Source organism: Pleurodeles waltl, chromosome 3_1 (genome assembly GCF_031143425.1).
Source record: "Pleurodeles waltl isolate 20211129_DDA chromosome 3_1, aPleWal1.hap1.20221129, whole genome shotgun sequence".
In the NCBI taxonomy this organism is placed as follows: Eukaryota; Metazoa; Chordata; class Amphibia; order Caudata; family Salamandridae; genus Pleurodeles; species Pleurodeles waltl.
In genome coordinates, this window is record NC_090440.1 from 1,038,416,141 (window position 1) to 1,038,434,769 (window position 18,629).

General features: G+C 47.8%; 1 protein-coding gene across 2 annotated transcripts in view; it reads right to left on the reverse strand.

The window, feature by feature from the left end:
* The window catches only part of CFAP221 (cilia and flagella associated protein 221), an 827,291-nt gene that overhangs the window by 723,015 nt on the left and 85,647 nt on the right, over positions 1–18,629 (reverse strand). The gene's annotated exons all lie outside the window — the stretch shown is intronic.

Below are 18,629 nucleotides of genomic sequence, written 5' to 3' on the forward strand. Positions count from 1 at the left end.
ATGAACCACATTTTAGACTGGCGCGCCTTGGAGCATTCACTGAATGAAGTGTGTTAAAGAATTAGCCCAAAAACGCATGCACATGCTGATAAATTCTTAATGCCTCTTTTTTATGCAGAGCATATGTTGTTACTGGACTCTTTGGAAAAATAAAGCTTGGTGGCAACTTAACAAATGATACAATCCAATAAAGAAATTAATTCTATATCAATATCTAATGGAGATAGCCATTACTCATTACTTTTCTAATAATTAAATTATCCCAGAATTAACTGCCTGCCCATCATGACATCGACCGATCAGGTGATTTAAAGATTAGAGATCTTGGAGTGCCCAATCTATAACGGTTCTTCTCCATCTCCATTTTTGAAGGGCATGGAGGAGGTAAATGGTAAGCAGCTAAACTAGTTGTTCCCATTCCTATCGGCAGGAATGATGGCCTAGTCTGCAAAGTTACTAATGATTTTTCAAGTGTAAGTGATGGTGATCAGAAAAGCAGCTGAGGGTTCAAGAATGAATGCACTCAAACAAAGCACCCACATACTGCAATCAGGTAAGCACTGTTAGGAAACAGTCAGCCTGTGTGATAGTAGGCAAGACAAGCCTTCGGCGGTGGGCTATAGCCATGTATGTACATTTCCTTTAGCTAAACATTACACAATTATTCTTTGTCTTCTTGACCCCCTCTTTTTTTTTGTACGAACTGTTTTGTTCCACCCGTTGCGGTCCTGAAATCTTGCAAGTCCTGGAACACTTGCGGGAACTAGTGGGTACTGAGAGATGCGGCGTTACATATCGCATCTCTATTCTGAGTTCTCGCTTGGCTTCTCACGTCTTTTTGGAAGCTAGAGAGAGAGCTTTGTCCTGTATCATTTCCCTGCTGGCATCCCGTCCCTTTCCTATCCTTTCTCGTCCTCTACTCCCCTCTCTTCCTTATCAGCTGGCTACTGGAACATGATCCACTTGTGGATTCCTTTTTTTCCCAGGCCTTTACCACTGTCTCCAAGCCTCTGAATATGCATATTGGGAATTCCACCATTTTCTGGATTTACCTTGGATAGCAAATAATGGATTCCCTGTAAAAATGCCCTCTCAGGTCAATGCACTGTATCTCATTTTATTTTTTATCTGTTGAAGGCGCATGTAAAGTCTAAATCCTTTTTTATTACATGTTTATCATATGTACTCATTATACCGGTTACCCTCCTCAAATTTGATACCGTGTGTTAATCTGGAGTTTTGTAATGTCACAAGATGTCCAGAGGCATAAATGATGCCTCGGATGTGGAGGGATGCGCTGAGAGGACATTTGCTATTAGTTATTACTCAGCTGGATCCAGAACATTAATTGTAGAGTGCCTGAACTGCAAAGCCACTGATAATACCGTCTTGGCCTACCTCCCCCTCCACCGAAATCCGTTCCTGAAGTGAGTCCTGTAACATAAGGAATTGAAAACTGAAATGGGTGGGGGGTCATCTTGCACAACTGGTCGCTGAAACATGTTTTTGTGTTAAATCCCTTGTGTGCATCTTCGATGGACCCTTGAAAAAACATTCCCAAAGAAAGTCTTGATGACAAACAGAGGTCATACTTGTTGCTTGACAAGACCTGACTTCACAATCACCTTGGGGTCGCTAAAAGATGTTTCCCTTATTGAACTTTCTCTCTCTCTCCCCAAAACCCCTCTATCCAGGGATGAAACGCACCGACACTCATTAGACTAGTCAAGTGTTAGGGAGGTGTCAGACTGCGAAGTGGGTGGACTATCTTCACTTCCACAATTGTTGGTACAGCAAGTGAGTGGATGGCAATAAGCCAACATAACTTTAAGGTTCTACAAAAAAGGGACAGAAGGTTCTAGGAGGAAATTTTTTAATGAGAGGCACTTGAAAAATAAATCTTGTTATGGTATCTGCAAAAAAAATAACGAAAGAGGCTCTAAAATACCATCTAGTACTGCGCACATTGTGATTTTGCAGACAGCAAGACAAAATGTAATTCAAGACTGTAACTGTAGACAAGCCAACAAATCAATCATCTTAAAATAACAAAACCCCATGCAAACAAGTAAAAGGAAGGCCGAGTAGCTGGTGTTTTAGCTGCCAAAATGATTTCAAAGTTAATTTCATAATTAGGAAGCAATGGCAAAGCCAATATGTCTGTTTTTTTTGTTGGGGAAGTGTTTGATAAAAGTTGGGTGGCTGTGTATGTTACCTCCACAGTCATACAAAGAAAATCTCATAATTAGGAAACATCTTTAGCTACAAGTATTTGAAAGCTCGGAGCAGGGCCCCTTTGCTGAAGAGACTGTATTGCTAAGCTACACCCTCACAGGAGAGTGTCAGAAAAAGAAGTGATAAGCGGAAGGTTACTTGGTAAGTGATAAACAAAGAAAATATATAAACTGTACATAATTTTGAATAATTCCAGAATTAGCCTTGCATTATTAAGAAATTATTTGTGCTTGAGTGGTTTTACTTTGTGATAAAAAGCACACAAAACACATGCAAAAGCAGTCAGAGTTCACAAGTTGATCCCAAGGACAGGAAGTTCTCAGGCAGCTACTTTTTTCAAACTTGTCCCTCTAGCTTTTGGCACCAAAACCCATGGCTTCAGTAGGACCCCAAAAAAAAGAGTATTCAACTTCATGATGACCACCTTGACCTCCCTGAATATCAAAACATTATTTAGGATCATCAACGTAGTCCTAGGACGGTGGCCCTTCTCGGTGGCTCTAATTCTAGTTCTCAAAAAAGTGTCTGACTCACTAGACTGATCCTACCATTTTAAGGTACTTTGAAAATTTGGATTTGTATCCAAGTTCCTCCGAATGGTACAACTTTTTTTTACGTAGCCCTTAGAATGGGAGGCACAGTCTCTGACCAAATTGTAGTTGGTAGAGGGACCCAGCAGGGTTACCTCCTCTCCCACTTGTTATTCACTTTAGATACAAAGCCCCCGGCTGCCAGAATGCAGAGTGAGAGCTTCCTTTGTGGCATTCCTCTCCAATACGGCCAACATCTCCCTCTACCGTGAGGACATCTGGTCTTTATCTGAGACACTTTAGGGAGGTTTAACTCTATAGCTCTGATGCTGCAAGCCTTTGGAGGGCCTCAGGCCTTGTGGTCAACAAGGGCAAAATGCATATATTTCCCCTATGTTGGGCCCGACCCTCTACTTATACCCTCTTGGATGCTGACCAACATAGGTGGGAAGACATCACTACTCTATTTAGGAATCAACGTGTTTCATGAAGACGGAGACCTCTAAGATTGTAACCTTACAAGGGCAGTGACATCTCTAAAGGCTCAAGTGGCTTTTTGGGGATGCTTTGGTTGTTGTTTAAGGGTCGTACCACCATTTCTAAAATGGTGATGATACCACGTTTCCTATACTTCTTCATCAATCTCCCTTCACTTACCAAACAGTGCTTTTTCAGTGGCCTGGATGCACTGTTGAGCAGCCTTAAATGGTCGAACAGTCATCATAGAGTGGTCTTATTGGTCTTACGACTCCTGCCCACTCTAAGAGGGTTGGAACCCCCTCCACACACACACTTTGAGACCAATTAACTGGTGGCCCAATTGCAGTGGCTGTTTAGGTGTCTGGCACAAACCACACTAGAGGAGACCTCATTGTCTCTCTTTTCCTAACCCAAGCTGAAATAAACCAGTTGTCCCTTCCTGTAGGGGGACTCCATTGAGCTCTGCCCCACCTTGTTGAGGTGGCATTGCACTCATTGACCTGTGCACCTCATATCACCAGAATAAAGTCTTCTTATGCTCCTGACAAACCACTACTGGGATTACCCAACCAACATGTTCCAATGGATGCCCGACAACTGCCACCATGGATCACAGCAGGGCTTGGCAGCATTGTAGATATATTTCTTAACAGACAATCACTCACTGCATAGAGGACAATTATGGGAAGTTAACAAGAAGGAACCACCTGCCAATCCACACACTACATTTGTAACTAGTAGATACTGCATAACTTGGCTAAATCGTTCACAATACTCCAACCCAAATGTCCCATTGGGATGTCTACTGAAGACATGGGAGACTGAAATCCAATGTGTCTTGCATGACAAGGAATGAGCAAGAACCCTCGAAAACAAGCGCACAATCTTCTATAATGCCCACTTCCTATGAATTCTATCCTTCATCCTCCACAAGGCCCATCTCTCCAGAGCTGAACCAAATCTTCCCTGTGGGCCTCCCCTTCTTGCTCCTGGTGCCATCAGACCTCAGTGGATTTCCATCACATGCTAGTGGGCTGCCCACTCTCAAAAAAAATCTGTACATGGGTGTTCCAGGCCCTGGGTACTAGTAAGGGTTTTTCCCCATGACCCACGTGGGAACAGTGTGTGCTGGGAATTTTTTGGCACCCACATGAGTAAAGGGCACTTAACAGTCTCTAAATCTGGTGCTCCTACTAGCAAAATGAATGGATTAGCTCCAGATGGAAGTCAGATGCACCCCCTTTTGTCCAGACTTGGCACACCAACCAGATATTGGTCACAAGTAGAAAGCTAAACCCTCCATACAGAAGAGAATAGAGATCTCTGTAAATATGCAATTGCGAAGGAATGGGACGAGCTGGGTCGACTCTAGGAGAGAATCCTAGGGACGACAATCTTCCCCTGTGAACAAGGGGGACACTCCCTTTTATTCTCTACTGGTCTAGCGACCCTCTCACTACTATCCTGCATATTCCTCCCCTCTTCACCTCACTCCAGTTATAACCTGTAGGGTCGTTGTGGATGATACTTTGCGGGACCCCCCCCTTCTGTCCCACACCTGATGGGCACCTGAACCCCTCTAGAGTCTGGCGGTGACCATCAGGTGTACTCAAATCCTGCTCTATCACAGTCCAGCAGAAATCGTACCTAGAACCCATTCAGCTGCAAACATAGACACTTTGCAATTTTGTGGTGCTCTAGAAATTTTAAAAAAAACATATCTCTGCTTCCCATAACCAGATTTTGCCCATGATGGTGTCACTTTTCTTAATAAATCTTACTCTGTTTTAATACATTACTTTGGGAATTTCACTGTTTCCTTTCCTAACTTTACTGCAGTTTGGGGCTGCAAGTACTTTATACACATCAGTCTGGAAAAAGTTTTCTTCTTTGTGCCATTTGCTGTTGTTTAAGTCCAGGTTTTCTCACTACAACTGTTTTTTGGCAAATCATGTACTAGATTAATATTTTTTTTGGAACCTTCATCCAAATTTATAATCCAGAACCACACACACTGCCTGTGCCAAATGATGGGCCTGAAGCAGCCATGAATCTCTGTTTGCATGACCCTCCCCCTCTTCCAGGAGTGACATAGCTGTCAGACGTCCGAGGAGTATCTAGCTCACTGAGACATTGGGCTGCCCTATCTAGGAGCTGCCAAAGTCTTACCACTTCATTCCAGCACTTCAGTCTCTGTTGTGGTAGGAGGGAACAGTAAAGCTGCCCTTCTCAGCTCATCCACCACACAACACCAGGGACCTAGAAGTGGCGACTACAAATGGGAAAATAAGCACTGGTTGCAGAGCATCCCCTAACCTCCAGTGTTGGCACTAATCTGCAGCAAATCAATTTGTACAACTGCTTTCTGAGTCGACAAGCCACCATTGCCTATGTAACGTTTTTGTGGAATATTCTTCAGCCAGGTGCTCTGAACCTTCAAATATTGTTCTTGCCTCAGTATCTTGTTGTCAGCCAGCTATATCTCCAGAGCTTGATTTCTGAGCAATGCACCTTTAGATTCTACTGTGGCTGTCTAGATGTGCACCCAAATTTACTTCTTTACTTTCCCTCTTGGGTTAGTAGGTGGTTTTATACCTTAATGTCTGATTAAGTTTTGCACCAAGAAGAAAGGAGGTGCTCGACCAGGCTGTATGTTGTTGTTCTCCTCATTACTAGAATAAGCCTAGACTGAAGAAGCGCTTTGTTGAATGAGAAGAGACTGGGCTGAAATTCCTTTGGAGAAGAGGAGCTAACATGTCCTGGAGGGCCACTACGACTCCAAGCTGTATAACCAGGGTGGAGGTTGATTGAAGAGAAGCATTAACCACAAGAATCTACACTGGAGTAACTCTTAGCCGAACCTGTGAATCATCTCAGAATGCTCTGCTTCATTAGAGGGTTGAAGACATTTGAATATGGTGAATAACTGCTCGGGGAGGTAAAACTGCATCGCTCATGACTGGACTACAGCATTTAGTACAAGCAGTAAAACACTTGGGCTTTTGACTCAGTGGTGAACAGAAGCATAGCCACAGCCAGTCTCCTCAATACTGAGAAGACTAGAAGGGTTTCTCTGTTTCAGCCAAGATCTTTGAGTTGTCCTATTGACAAATTTGGTCACGCTGAATAACACTAAATATGGGCTACAACCTTCTTAGTTCCAGAAGGTACTCGGAAGTACATTCTCATTGATTTGGAAGTCTTTTTTCATTTTAACTGCCTTACTTTTCATACCTGTGAATGATGAGGTATTCATTTTAAAAGTAATAGCTCTGACTAGGCACCTAATAAATTGTGTGTGATCACTGCGATTGTTGGCCTTACACCTCCCTGGAGTATTGCCCAGAAAAATCAACCATTCTAGAACCCAGAGAAATAAGCCACAAAAGGAATTGAGACAAAGACTGACTGCACCAAGTCCACAAATGTGTCTATGTAATGCTTTCTCTGATGGGGAACATAATAGTTGACTATATTTTCAGTCCCAGATGATGCATCAGAACTTATGATCACTGTTAGACCTGGTTTCCTTGGTGTGGTTTCCCCCAACTTTTTGCCCTCTGACCACCTGTTTCCCAGACTAATTTTTACTGGCTTTTAGGATCCTGTACACCTTAACACTGTTGACCAGTGCTTTATACTCTAAAACACAGTAATATTGGCTTCTCCACAACTGGCATATTTAATTTACCTATTACTCCCTAGTAAGGTGCACCACACATGCCCAGGGCCTGTAAATAAAATGCCTGCACCCTCTGCCATCCCCAATGAGGGGAAAATCAAGTCATCCTTCATGCTCCCAAGGAACTCCATGGGCTTGTTGTCTTGCCCCAGGTTCTCTAGAGGTCCCGGGACATCAAAGACCTTGAGTACTGGCTGATCTGCTCTGTATGTTTCCAGCTGCAAGAGCACGTCTGTTTGACCCTTAAAGGACTGGGCATGGTGCTTCCCCTGTCTCAGCACCATTGAGCTAGGGTCAGATATTGCTGTTTGAGTCGCACCATCAAGCCACAGCACCAGAGGAAACCCATGAGTGTGGTATCACCTCTCTGCCCACGCTGTGTTAGCGGCTGCGAGTTCCCCCACCATTGTTTTGGGGTGTGAAGTACCCTTTCGGTGGACTAAGCAACTGTAACACCCTTGGTGCATCCGGATTATCAGTGGCTGAGGGACTGCTCCACATGTCGGTCATCGCTGTGCACCAGCCTTGCCTTCACCTGGGAGAGCCTCACAGCAGCATGACTGTTGTTTCTACAAACGTGGGCCCCATGTGTGAGGCCAGCCGCCACTGGGATCACTGGTCCCCAACTCACCTACCTCTCGAAGACCGTGTTGGAGGACGACTCCTCACTTCATCACACGGGCCCCCAGAGTGAGGCACGTCTGACATTTAGAGTGGTGGCTCGCTCCCAAGGGACTGTGTTTATGGGGACCGGGTGATCCACCCACGTTCCCTTACATCTCCAAGGGCCATTGAGGGGGGGTAGTTGGTTGGGTTACCCACCGGCTGTCAGGAATAAGGCTGTGCAAGGTCCAGGTCCCGCACGAAACTCCGCTGCGCGGATTTGCAGCGCTTTATGCGCACCACTTGTGATCCCCTCTTGTTTCAAAGGTGGCCACCAACGTCGTCTGCCCTGTGGTAAAGCTCATGTAGCTGCAGGTTCAGGACATTGGTGGACAAGATGCACTTATCAGTGTTATTCTATGAAGGGACTACAATTCCCATGTTTTTAGAGGCAGCAGCCACCTTGGGGTGTGGCAGGCCTATAAAGCCCACCCACACCCAAGCACGTTGCTCACTATTTTGAAGAATTCGATTCAGTCAGACCTCCTGGGGGTTCCTCTGAAGAAGAGCAGATCTCCTGCATGGCAGATGGACGGCAAATCGAAGTATCCTTGTTTCCATGGTGAATTCAGAAACGAGTAGGTCGTACTCTTAGCGGTAAGGTCTTGAAGAGCCCAATCTTGAAGGGAGTTGTTACTTCCAAAAGTTAAATGCCCCTTAGCACAACAAGCAAAGTGTTCTCAGAGTAAAGCAGCCTTGGCGCGACGATTAAAGCGCTTCAGAGCCCAGAAGTAAAGCGCCCCTTAGCACAACGAGCAAAGGGCTTCAGTCAACATGAGTAAAGCGCTCTTGGCACAGCAATCAAAGAGCTTCAGTCGGCATAAGTAAAGCACTCTTGGCACAGCAATCAAAGAGCTTCAGTCGGCATAAGTAAAGCACTCTTGGCACAGCAATCAAAGTGCTTCAGTCCAGATGAGGAAATCGCCCTTGGTACGATAATCAAAGCGCTTCAATCCACATGAGTAAAGCGCCCTTGGCACAGCAATCAAAGTGCTTCAGTCCACATGAGTAAAGCGTCCTTGGCACATCAATCAAAGAGCTTCAGTCCGCATGAGTAGAGCGCCCTTGGCACAGCAATCAAAGCGCTTCAGTCCACATGAGGAAAACGCCCTTAGCACGGTAATCAAATCGCTTCAGTCCACATGAGGAAAGCGCCCTTGGCGCGGCAATCAAAGCGCTTCAGTCCACATGTGTAAAAAGCTCTTGGCACAACAATCAAAGTGAATCAGGCCACATGAGTAAGGCACCCCTAGGCATAACGAGCGTAGCGCTTCTGATGAAACAAGTGAAAGCGCTATCTGGCATAAGGAACAAAGCGATTCAAGTTCAATGAGTAAAAGTTTCCGGCCTATAGTTGTGAATGTGAAAGCATTTTTGAAGATAAGCAAATTATAGTTTAATGGTTTTATTGGAAAGCATAATATGTGAAAAGCATATTTAAGTCTTTTGAGAATTTCTAAACTGTGATCAAAATGTTTATGTTATAAATGCATAATTGTTATGAGTGCACTTTTAATAAGCGAACGGGGCACCTGCCAAACTCAAAGTTTCTGGCTAACAGTGCGGGGAACTGGAAGGCAGAGCTAAGCCCAGCCAAAAGCTCCAAATTAGAAGACCATCAGCCAATACTGATGGCGGTCATACATCTCTCAGACTGAGGGCCAGACAAGTTCCAGAGGAGGCCAAATTACCCTGGAACCGCTGTGGCTATAGATCTAGCATTATAGAGATACTTGCAATATTCGGGAGCAATAATAGTAAAAGCAACAAATGATAAACAACTTGTGGCAGAGCCGCATTTGTGACCACAATGGAGCGCAGAGCAAAAATCTGGCTATCCACTGCAGGATTCAATACGCTCTATGCCCAAAGGGCAAAGAGACCAGAACTGGAATTTCCAGTCATAAAGCTATCGCTAAGGAAGGTGTGCTGCATGTTTTTGTGCCACCACCATTGAAATGGCAACAGTTAAAAGTGCAGTGATACACCCAGGAGGCTGGTGAGTGGGGCCACAAGATCGAGTCATTACCCTAGGCTTCTCTGGGAAGCTGTGGTTGGTAACTCACAAGCAAAAGCTCACCTTACTTCAAAGTCAGAATTTTGAATAATGCTTGTCCCAAAGGCAAAAACGTAGTGCCAGCAGTCACAGACATGTTGTCCTAATATACAAATGTTATTTGAGATGTTACATTAGAGGATAAATACACCTTGGTCATGAAATTGACTGATAATGTTCCAGTTTCATTTCATAACTGAGGGATAGGCATTCCGGACACAGGACCCCACTGTTGCACTAAGACTCTAGTATGTATGACCATGAAAAACTGTGGAGACCTCCTGTGATGTAAAACAATGGCCAGCTTATAATCAGTGTAAGGAAATGGCTCCCTGTTGCAATTACCCCCCCACTTTTTGCCTAATACTGATGCTGACTTTACTGAGAAGTGTGCTGGGACCCTGCTAACCAGGCCCCAGCACCAGTGTTCTTTCACCTAAAATGTACCATTGTCTCCACAATTGGCACAACCCTGGCACCCAGGTAAGTCCCTTGTAACTGGTACCCCTGGTACGAAGGGCCGTGTTGCCACGGAAGGTCTCCAAGGGCTGCAGCATGTCTTATGCCACCCTAAGGACCCCTCACTCAGCACAGACACACTGCTTGCCAGCTTGTGTGTGCTGGTGGGGAGAAAATGACTAAGTCGACATGGCACTCCCCTCAGGGTGCCATGCCAACCTCACACTGCCTATGGCATAGGTAAGTCACCCCTCTAACAGGCCTTACAGCCCTAAGGCAGGGTGCACTATACCACAGGTGAGGGCATAGGTGCATGAGCACTATGCCCCTACAGTGTCTAAGCAAAAACCTTAGACATTATAAGTGCAGGGTAGCCATAGAAGTATATTGGTCTGGGAGTCTGTCAAAAACGAACTCCACAGCTCCATAATGGCTACACTGAATACTGGGAAGTTTGGTATCAAACTTCTCAGAATAATAAACCCACACTGATGCCAGTGTTGGATTTATTAAAAAATGTACACAGAGGGCATCTTAGAGATGCCCCCTGTATTTTACCCAATTGTTCAGTGCAGGACTGACTGGTCTGTTCCAGCCTCCTGCTGAGAGACGAGTTTCTGACCCCATGTGGTGAGGACCTTTGCGCTTTGTGAGGACAGAAACAAAAGCCTGCTCCTTCACACCTCCCCACACCTCCTCCCTGCAGGAACTGTAACACCTAGCAGTGAGCCTCAAAGGCTCAGGCTTTGTGTTACAATGCCCCAGGGCACTCCAGATAGTGGAGATGCCCGCCCCCTGGACACAGCCCCCACTTTTGGCAGCAAGTACAGGGGAGATAATGAGAAAAACAAGGAGGAGTCACTGGCCAGTCAGGACAGCCCCTAAGGTGCCCTGAGCTGAGGTGACTCTGACTTTTAGAAATCCTCCATCTTGCAGATGGAGGATTCCCCCAATAGGATTAGGGATGTGCCCCCCTCCCCTCAGGGAGGAGGCACAAAGAGGGTGTAGCCACCCTCAGGGCTAGTAGCCATTGGCTACTGACCCCCCAGACCTAAACACACCCCTAAATTGAGTATTTAGGGGCTCCCAGAACCTAGCAAGATAGATTCCTGCAACCTAAGACGAAGAAAGACTGCTGAGCTGAAAACCCTGCAGAGAAGACGGAGACACCATCTGCTTTGGCCCCAGCCCTACCGGCCTGTCTCCCCACTTCAAGAAAAACTGCAACAGCGACGCGTTCCACAGGGTCCAGCGACCTCTAAAGCCTCAGAGGACTACCCTGCATCTAAAAGGACCAAGAACTCCCAAGGACAGCGGCTCTGCTCCATGAAAGAAGCATCTTTGTAACAAAGAAGCAACTTTGAAAGAACACATGTTTCCCGCCGGAAGCGTGAGACTTTGCACTCTGCACCTGACGCCCCCGGCTCAACTTGTGGAGAACAAACACTATAGGGAGGACTCCCCGGCGACTGCGAGCCGGTGAGTAGCCAGAGTTGACCCCGCTGAGCCCCCACAGCGACGCCTGCAGAGGGAATCCAGAGGCTCCCCCTGACAGCGACTGCCTGCTTCAAAGACCCAAAGCCTGGTAAGGACACTGCACCCACAGCCCCCAGGACCTGAAGGATCCGACCTCCAGTGCAGGAGCGACCCCCAGGTGGCCCTCTTCCTTGCCCAGGTGGTGGCTACCCCGAGGAGCCCCCCCCCTTGCCTGCATCGCTGGAGAGACCCCTTGGTCTCCCATTGAACTCCATTGCAAACCCGACACCTGTTTGCACACTGCACCCGGCCGCCCCGTGCCGCTGAGGGTGTACTTTTTGTGTCAACTTGTGTCCCCCCCGGTGCCCTACAAAACCCCCCTGGTCTGCCCTCCGAAGACACGGGTACTTACCTGCTGGCAGACTGGAACCGGGGCACCCCTTCTCCATTGAAGCCTATGTGTTTTGGGCACCACTTTGACCTCTGCACCTGACCGGCCCTGAGCTGCTGGTGTGGTAACTTTGGGTTTGCTCTGAACCCAACTTTGAACCCTGTAGGTGGTTTACTTACCTGCAAAACTAACAAACACTTACCTCCCCCAGGAACTGTTGAAATTGCACTGTGTCTAGTTTTAAAATAGCTTATTGCCATTTGTGTGATAACTGTATATGTTATTTTGCTAATTCAGTCCCTAAAGTTCCTAAGTGAAGTACCTTTCATTTAAAGTATTGTTTGTAAATCTTGAACCTGTGGTTCTTAAAATAAACTAAGAAAATATATTTTTCTATACAAAAACCTATTGGCCTGGAATTGTCTTTGAGTGTGTGTTCCTCGTTTATTGCCTGTGTGTGTACAACAAATGCTTAACACTACCCTCTGATAAGCCTACTGCTCGACCACACTACCACAAAATAGAGCATTAGAATTATCTCTTTTTGCCACTATCTTACCTCTAAGGGGAACCCCTGGACTCTGTGCACACTATTTCTTACTTTGAAATAGTACATACAGAGCCAACTTCCTACAATCAGCAAAGCTCCACTTAGCCAAATGACAAATTCACTGGATAAAGTTGGAAAATGAGAATATTTTACAATGATCAACGAGAGCAATGATACAATACAGCATGACCTCCCTCTCCTTCCTTCTTTTTATTTTTTTATTTTTTATGTACCAAGTCTGAGATGTCAAAAGTGGATATTGAGCCCACTGCAGATTTCTAACTTCCCCTGCCCTGTGAGCAACAGGCCCAGAAGTAGGAGAAGGCACTTTAAAAGAGGTCTTGCAGTTATGTTCCGATTCAACCCCCAATTGTCAGTTTCCCCACCTGAACAAATTCTTATTTCTCACACTCTGGCATACAGTCATACATTGAAACCCATCAGTGCATGTTCTTGGCAGTCAAGCCTACTGGAATTGCGTATATCCATGGTGTTGAGCACTGCTACATTACTGAGAATTTGACAACAAACTTACTAAATACTACCTCTTAACAACGATTCTTCTATCCGCAACCCCACAGTCTGCTTGCCTTCGTCAACCATTCCCCAGCACTACCTGCTGGGAATGCCCCCTTATCATGATCACAGAGTACTGCAAGCAACAAATTAGCCACATGTGGCCCCAAACGCCTAATAGAGCACTACACATTCTGATGGATACACTACCTGTGGATTCCTTACCTTATGAATTCTCCCATGCGCCAGCATCCGATGGAAAATCTTCCCAGCTCTCCACATCGGCGAGGACGTCACAGTTGTATGGCTCCACGCGACTCCGTCTGACTTCACCGTGCCAATAAGAGGTCCTCTCCAGCGTGCATACCTCAGTTCCATTTTTTTCGTGCCTTCTACGCTAATGGTTTTCTCCTAGCTCTCGCTACTGTTGAAGGTGTTCCATCTTGTTACTAGTTACAATCCGGTTTCTAGTTACAATGTCTCCTCTTTGGAAGTCAGGATTTAAGCCATGTCGAGAGTGCGGGGTCGCATGTCGGTCACTGACCCTCATGATGATTGCCTTTAGTGTCTGAGCTCTGAGCATGACATCGAGGAGTGTGTATCCTGCCAGAGCATGAATCCGAAGGCTCTGAAGGAGAGAGAAGCCCAACTCTTTCTGGCCAAGGTGAAGAAAGGGCATAAGAGTCATTACAGGTCCTCTTCCCATACTTCGTTGAAGAGACACAAGAAGTGACGTTGTCATGACTCTCGGCGTTGTTCGGCTCGGAGCCGTTCAAGATCAAGGTCTCCATCTCGGCGCAACTGTATGACGTGGGAGGTGAGTCAGACGGTGACTCTGCAGCCTTAGAGCCCTCAGGCTTCTCCGGCGCCGTCGGTCTTCGAGGTAGTTCCACCTCCAGAGAGTCCTCAATTTTCACCTGTTGCACATGATTCTGATGTTCAGCAAGCACAGGTGCAACATGGAGACCAGCGGTATCCTGCCTTCTCGGCTCCGGGAGCAGATCTGGCGGCATTTTAAAATGCTATGTTTTCGATGTTTCATGCTATAGCCCCTGCTGGTGCACCAGCTGGTCCCACGGGTCCATTAGCATTTTCATTGGGCTCCCCGGCTCCTTACAAGGTGGTGCCGTTTCTGCCCTTCTATCTGCTGAGGGTGCCGGTTCGGCGCCGATGACGTCGCCGTGAGGTCCTGCGGTTCCGATGACATCGCCTTCCAGAACTATGGCGCCGGTCTCATCGACCCATCAGTCGACGCCAATGATGGAGTCTCAAGTCTCAACGGCGCATTTGGGACCCGCTCCGGCACTGGGTCTGGATATTGGATTGGACAGAAGCCAACCTTCCTCTCCTGTTCCGCGCCTTGCAGTTTTGAAGCCAGTGACTTCGTCATCGGCCATTTCTATGTCGACGCCGCGGTAAGAGGCCAGGCTGAGGTCGCGTAGAAAGGCCTTGAGACTGTTGGAGGAGGAAGAGTACCAGCAGTAGTTGTTGGAAGAAGGGGAGATTGTGGAGCCCTTGGGAGAATATCAAGGGCTGGATTCAGCCAGTGAGCTTGACACTTCCCCAGAACGGGGCCTTTCTTCGCCAGGGGAGTTCACAGACAAGACTGGACAAGGAAGGCAGCACATTTTTTGGATCTTCCGTTGCCTGCCGCAGAGATCAGGAAAAAACATTCTAACGGAGGTCCTACACCCTTCTTCATCTTCGGCGGATCCATTGCTTCCGTTTAATGATGCTCTTACGGAGTCCATCTTAGAGCTATGGAGGAAGCCAGTGTCATCACCCGCTGTCAATAGGTCTGTGGCAAAGAGGTATAGGGTGGCGCGTGGAGATCCAGAGTTCTTGTAAAAACATCCTACCCCGGAGAGTCTGGTTGTTCAGGCCTCTTGTTCTACACGGTCTGCACCAGGCTCCTTCTCTGTGATTCCGTCAGACAGGGAATCCAAAAGGATGGAGCAGTCGGCAAAGAAAACTTTCTCCTCTTGCAGTATGGCTCTCAAGGCGGTGAATGCTACATGTGTTCTTGGTGGATACATCCACGCCCTCATGGATTCAGCTAGGGCTATGGTTCCTGACCTGCGGCAGGAGGTGCAGGGACAATTTGCTGAACTTCTGTTGGACGCTCAGGCTGCAGCAAAACAGATAACACAGTCTGGCCTGGATTCCACAGACTCGGGGCCAGGGCAATGGGTACCTCTATTGCTACCAGGAGGCACGCATGGTTGAGGTCCTCTGGTTTTTCCTCTGATGTGCAGACTGCTCTATTGGACTTGCCCTTTGATGGGGAAAAACTTTGTGGTTCTAAAGCTGACTCTGCCCTAGAGCACTTTAAAGACAGTCGGGCCACGGCGAAGTCTTTGGGTTTGCAAGCCTCCTCTGCTACCCCTTTCAGGTCCTTTCGGAGGTTCAGGGGGTTCGGGCGTGGAGCCGTTTACCGTGGGAGACCCCAGTCCACGGTCCAACAACCTGCCAGCCTCCTGTATCGATTCTTTAGAGGGCGGGGGAGGGTTAGAAGAAGAGGGGCTACACAACAGCACCCTGCATCTTCCTCTTCCTCTGGAGGGCAACAAGAAGGGAAGCAGCCCTAGTTTTCTCCCCATTTTTGACCACGCTTCTCCTGTAGGGGGAAGATTACGTCTTTTTCTCCAAGAGTGGGAGCTAGTTACATCAGACTCCTGGGTTCTGAACATTGTGAGGAAATATATGCTCTTCCTTTTCAGAAGTTTCCCCCACCCATCCCTACCCGTCCCTCTTTTTGCTCAGCAGGACGTTCAAATCCTATTGTCAAAAGGTGCAGTGGAGTTGGTTCCGGAGCAGGAAAGGGGTCAGGGTTGTTATTCAAGGTACTTCCTGATCCCCAAGAAGGATGGTCGTTTGAGACCTATCCTAGACCTGAGGATTTTCAATTGGTTTCTCAAACAGGAAAAATTCAAAATGCTGACTCTGGCACAGGTTCTTCTGGCGTTGAACAAAGAAGATTGGATGGTGTCTGTCGACTTGCAGGATGCTTACTTTTACATCCCTATACTCAAGTTGCACAGGAAGTATCTCCGGTTTGTGGTGGGGTCGCAACACTACCAGTTTGCGGTCCTTCCGTTTGGTCTTACTTCAGCACCTCTGGTCTTCACGAAGGTGATGGCAGCAAGTCTCAGAAGGAAGGGGATATCGGTATTTCCTTACCTGGACGATTGGTTGATCAAAGCCAAGTCTCCAAAGCTCGTGTTGGGTCACTTGCAGATGACAACTCAGTTGTTGTTCAATCTGGGTTTTACGATAAATGTACCCAAGTCTCACCTGGAGCCCTCTCAATGCCTCCTGTTCATAGGGGCAGTACTGGATACTACATTGAATCGGGCCTATCCTCCGCCTCAGTGGATTCAGGACATCCGCGCGTTGACTCCAATATTTCAAAATGGAGCGGCTGTTCCAGTCCTCAAGGTCTTGCGCCTGCTTGGTCTGTTCGCTTTTTGCATTCTGTTGGTCACTCATGCACGTTGGCACATGAGGGCTCTCCAATGGTGCCTCTGCAAGCAGTGGTTTAAACACAAAGGGGATCTCGAGGAGTCGATAAAGATCGCCAGAGACGCTGCAGCGGTTCTACAATGGTGGCTGTGGATGGCAAACTTTCTTAAGGAAGGCCGTTTTTACTGCCTCCTCCGGTGGCCACAGTCATGATGGATGCTTCCACTCTAGGGTGGGGAGCTCATCTGGGGGACCTGGAAATCAAGGGTCGTTGGTTTCCAGTGGAACAGACTTTTCATATCAATCTTGTAAGGAAATGCCTCCTTGGCATGGTTACGCCCTGACGTTTTGCCTTTGCTGATGCCAAGTTATGATTTGAAAGTGTGCTAAGGCCTACTAACCAGGCCCCAGCACCAGTGTTCTTTCCCTAAAACTGTACCTTTGTCTCCACAATTGGCACACCCTGGCATCCAGGTAAGTCACTTGTAACTGGTACCCCTGGTACCAAGGGCCCTGATGCCAGGGAAGGTCTCCAAGGGCTGCAGCTTGTCTTACGCCACCCTGGGGACCCCTCACTCAGCACAGACACTCTGCTTGCCAGCTTGTGTGTGCTGGTGGGGAGAAAATGACTAAGTCGACATGGCACTCCCCTCAGGGTGCCATGCCAACCTCACACTGCCTATGGCATAGATAAGTCACCCCTCTAGCAGGCCTTACAGCCATAAGGCAGGGTGCACTATACCATAGGTGAGGGCATAGGTGCATGAGTACTATGCCCCTACAGTGTCTAAGCAAAACCTTAGACATTGTAAGTGCAGGGTAGCCATAAGAGTATATGGTCTGGGAGTCTGTCAAACACGAACTCCACAGCACCATAATGGCTACACTGAAAACTGGGAAGTTTGGTATCAAACTTCTCAGCACAATAAATGCACACTGATGCCAGTGTACATTTTATTGTGAAATACACCCAGAGGGCATCTTAGAGATGCCCCCTGAAAACATACCCGACTTCCAGTGTGGGCTAACTAGTTTTAGCAGCCTGCCACACACCAGACATGTTGCTGGCCACATGGGGAGAGTGCCTTTGTCTTCTGTGGCCAGGAACAAAGCCTGTACTGGGTGGAGGTGCTTCACACCTCCCCCTGCAGGAGCTGTAACACCTGGGAGTGAGCCTCAAAGGCTCACCCCCTTTGTTACAGTGGGCATCCCAGCTAGTGGAGATGCCCACCCCCTCCGGCCACGGCCCCACTTTTGGCGGCAAGGCCGGAGGAGATAATGAGAAAAACAAGGAGGAGTCACTGGCCAGTCAGGACAACCCCTAAGGTGTCCTGAGCTGCGATGACTCTGACTTTTAGAAATCCTCCATCTTGCAGATGGTGGATTCCCCCAATAGGATTAGGGATGTGCCCCCTTCCCCTCAGGCACAAAGAGGGTGTAGCCACCATCAGAGCTAGTAGCCATTGGCTACCGACCCCCCCAGACCTAAACACATCCCTAAATTGAGTATTTAGGGGCCCCCAGAACCATGCAAGATAGATTCCTGCAACCTGACAACGCAAGAAGGTCTGCTGACCTGAAGCCCTGCAGAGAAGACGGAGACACCAACTGATCTGGCCCCAGCCCTACCGGCCTGTCTCCCCACTTCAAGAAAAACTGCAACAGTGACCCGTCCCCCAGGGTCCAGCGACCTCTGAAGCATCAGAGGACTACCCTGCATCTAAAAGGACCAAGAACTCCTGAGGACAGCGGCCCTGTTCCACAAAGACTGCAACTTTGCAACAAAGAAGCAACTTTTAAAGACCACACGTTTCCCGCCGGAAGCGTGAGACTTTCCTCTCTGCACCAGACGCCCCCGGCTCGACCTGCGGAGAAACAACACTACAGGGAGGACTCCCCGGCTACTGCGACCCTGTGAGTAGCCAGAGTTGACCCCCCTGAGCCCGCCCCCAGCGACGCCTGCAGAGGGAATCCAGAGGCTCCCCCTGACCGCGACTCCCTGCTTCCAAGAACTGACGCCTGGTTAAGACACTGCACCCGCAGCCCCCAGGACCTGAAGGATCCGACCTCCAGTGCAGGAGCGACCCCCAGGTGGCCCTCTCCCTTGCCCAGGTGGTGGCTACCCCGAG